Consider the following 4,071-nt stretch of genomic DNA (forward strand, 5'->3'; position numbering starts at 1 on the left):
CTCCCCATCCTGTCTCGGTTTTTCTGGCTCTTCCTTGTTGGCAATGAAACAGACAGAAACCACAGAACCAGTCTGTGTTGGGCAGGGAATGATGTTTTCATACTGTTAGTGCTGGACAAGCTTAATTTCAGTGTGTGATAACAAGAGTAATGAAGCAAATATGTATAAGTTTGCAATATGAAAACATGAATGTTTAACATTTACTTAACCCTTTGATGCATGATGGTCACTACAGTGGACAGGTACTCAAAATTGTTATTTATTTGTTTTTGCTACTAAGCACAACTTTTGAAGACTTTATTACAATTGAGCCCCTCCATTTGGACTTCAGTAAGCCAAGCCAACATGTTTCATGTTCAGAATGCACGCTGTCCACTGAGGCGGACATTTAGTAAATTATAAAATTTTACAAAAAATAATTGTTGAAATTTATTTCATTCACACCTAAAGACGAATGAAAAAAAAACTGTGAAAAATCATGGTTGAAGATTTCATAATTCATGCATCAAAGGGTTAAAGTTCATCCCAATAGAGAGTTTTGCATCAGTGAAAGAGCATTAGCCTAATTATAGACACCACTCACATTTATTAGAGAAGTGTCAGATCAAATTTGAGACCTATTGTTAGACAAAAATTGTCTATGCAGTTTAGATTTTTTAATAAATAATACAGGTTAAGTTGAGGTCAGGTGTGTGTCCTGCAGGCGTGTTGTGAACACACACCTGGAAAAGCTCATATTTCTTCCCCTTTGTAAAATTAACCCTTTGATGCATGAATTGTTAAATCTTCAACCATGATTTTTTAAACAAATTTTTTCATTCATCTTTAGGTTTGAATGAAACAAATTTCAACATTTTTTTGTAACATTTGATCATTTACAAAATATTTATTACATGTCCACGTCAGTGGACAGCGTGCATTCTGAACATGAAATATGTTGGCTTGACTTACTGAAGTCCAAATGGAGGGGCTCACATGCAGTAAAGTCTTCAACAGCTGTGCTTAATAGCAAATAAATAAATAGATAATTTTGAGTACCTGTTCACTGTAGTGACCATTACACATCAAAGGGTTAAAAACAAACTATAAAAATTAAATATCTGAAACCCGTAATAACAAAACAACAACAATAACTATGGTAAATGACCTGTGTTTGTATAGCGTCTTCTTAGGGTTCTACAACCCCTCAAGGCGCTTCACATCACAATCGGTCATTCACTCATTCACACACTGGTGATGAGCTACGATGTTACCACAGCTGCCCTGGGGCGCACAGGCGGAGGTGAGGCCTGCCGAACACTGGCGCCACCGGTCCCTCCGACTATGGACGTAGTTTTGACTTCAGAAATGGGGGCATGAGAACCGGGGGGTGGGGGGTGTGCGTGTGTGTGCGTTAGGGTTGTCATGATACTAAAATTTCAAACTCGATTCGATACTTGAAAAAAAACTCGATACTCGGTTTCGATACTATTTAAAAACACCAATTTATCGAACAAGTTTATTAAAAAAATAACATTCCACAATTTATATTGCAAAAATTAAATGTTAAGAATTAAGTGTATTAAGTGCTTAAACCTTTCAAGCATCAGCATTTTTTAAAACGTGCATACAAAAACTGGCGAAAGTTAACACTTTAAATCATATGCACTATTTGCAGAGTGATTTTTTGCTGCTTAAACTCTGTTTAAGGTGCATTTTTGTCATAAGATGTAATGCCATATGTTTTGTTCTGTACTTTTGAACAACTCTGTTGGTCAATAAAGGGAGAAAACGAATTTCTCCACAGTAGGACAAAGGTACATCTACCGGTAATCTTAATAAAAACAGATTGGCGCACGGCAGTGACGTCATTAAAAGCGCCGGTTAATTAGCCGCAGCGAGTCTGTTTACGCCTAGAAATCCCAGACCCGCTTCAAATGTACAGGGGGAATCACGTTAATGATTCCTGACAAAACCTTTCGACATTGAGATGTTTTGGTGCAGATAATGTCTTATTTCGAGGCTGCACCATGAGCGCCCGTCCGCACCCGTTATATAGATATACACTGACGGCAATTCGCCGATGGATCTAAATACTCCGGGGAATCCAAGTAGCACCAAAGTTGTCAGCGTGAGTAAACAAACGTACTGCATGCTAGAAATTAAGTCCGGGTTGCAATAAACGGGGGTTTCCTTTAAGCACATAAGCGTGAATATACAACTACGTGTCGGACTTGGTATGCTAATTAAGTTGGGCTGTGAAGCGTCTCCCAAATTCGCTGTTTATGTTTTTGTTTATTTATTTGGCGGATAAAACTTGGATCAGAGACAACTCACGTGGGAAATTGCAATGTAGAAATGCGGCGTCTTCTTCTTCTGTTTGTCTGGGAGGCGGAGGCTGCTTTACGGCATCTGGCTGTCGTGTGTGTCGGTGTACTTGAAGAAGGCTGTGTATAATAGTCCATAATATCGATACCACAGGGATGGAATATCTAATTTAGATACCACTTTTAGTATCGATTTATATCTAGGTATCGATTTTTTTGACAACACTAGTGTGCATGGGGGCAATCTTTACAGTAAGTTTACAAAAACCATATATAAGACTACAGCCTAGAGGCTCTTTTATTCAAAGTCAGGATTTCAGAACTGTCAAGTAACAGGTGGCAGGAACAGCCAATCACATTAGCAAGTATCAGCAGAGCCAATAGATGAGCTTATGGACGCTTCTAATGGGAAACAGGCTTCTACACAAGTGGTTGTTTTCCGCTTGGTCCTAGTGCTCAACCAGAGTCTACATAATATAGTGTAGTATTGTTTTTGGACAATAAAAAGTGCAGGGGCCAGGGGGCAAAAATGGACTTTGGCAAAAGTGGGGGGAAATGTCTAGCCTGGCCTGCCAGACTCGTCCTCTGTTTAATTCTGCACAGAGTAAGAGTCTGGTTACTCACAGGTAGAGGGTAGAGAGGTACATGAGGGGCGGGACTAGGCAGCTCAAAAGTAACCAGTCAGAAAAAAGACGGAAAGGCCGACTGTAGTTTTTTAGCTTTAGTAAAAATGGCATCTGGCGACAGGCCAAACATCTTTTTTTTAGAAGAAAGGCTTTTAGCGCTTCTACTTGTTGTGATTTTAAAGACACTCAAGTCATTTAGAACAGAGGAAAGAGCCGCAGCAAAGTCCGCTTCAGTTGCCTTGGTTATGACAAACTCGGCGTTGTGGTGTGTGACGTACGCTACTCAGCGCTGATTGGCTCGGTTAGAATTCTCAGGGGGTGGGGCAATTTGAACAGGAGAGTTCCCAGACCCTTTCTCTGTGCAGAAGTAAACAGGAGGAGTCTGGCAGACCAGGCTAGAAAATGTCCCCCTGTCCCCCCCATAACTACACCCATGCCTCCAACCACCACCAGCAGGCAAGGTGGGTTAAGTGTCTTGCCCAAGGACACAAAAGCAGCATTCTCAGGTTGGAGCTGGGATCGAACCTGCAACCTTCTCATTACTGGACAACCCGCTCTACCTCCTGACCTATGGCTGTCCCAGAACTAGATAAATTACATTTTTTGCAGAAATACTGTTTGAATGCTGAATTTTGAAACCCTTAGCTGAAGATGCCGATGAACTGAACTGAAGCTGAAATTGAGTTTGATTGTCAAAGTTAGCTGTTATTAACGGAAAATATTACATTTAAGCAGAAAACGCCACCATTACATTGATACAGGGCTTAAAGTAGATGAAAATGATTTTTTAAATGATTAAACCACTGATCTGGATGCTGAACTGTTTAAACGGCTGACATTTTAGCAGAAACGTTTGAATGTTTGTATCGCTATTAGCTCAAGTGTCAAATTAAGAAAATGTAGTTGAAAATTTGAAGCAGTTTTTGTTGTAAAAAAATTAAAAGTGCGGTTAACATTTTTAAAAAGTTTTTTTCTGATTATAACGGGTCACTCTGAGATTTTCATGCAGGCTGAACATGAAATAGTCTCCTACACCTATCTCCTGCACTAGCTTCTGATAGAAAATAGACGGTGAAACTCTAGGATTAAAATCCTGACAGGTGTACGTCACGCAGTCACTTAACATTCATGTACTCGTG

Source organism: Nothobranchius furzeri, chromosome 11, assembly GCF_043380555.1.
Source record: "Nothobranchius furzeri strain GRZ-AD chromosome 11, NfurGRZ-RIMD1, whole genome shotgun sequence".
In the NCBI taxonomy this organism is placed as follows: domain Eukaryota; kingdom Metazoa; phylum Chordata; class Actinopteri; order Cyprinodontiformes; family Nothobranchiidae; genus Nothobranchius; species Nothobranchius furzeri.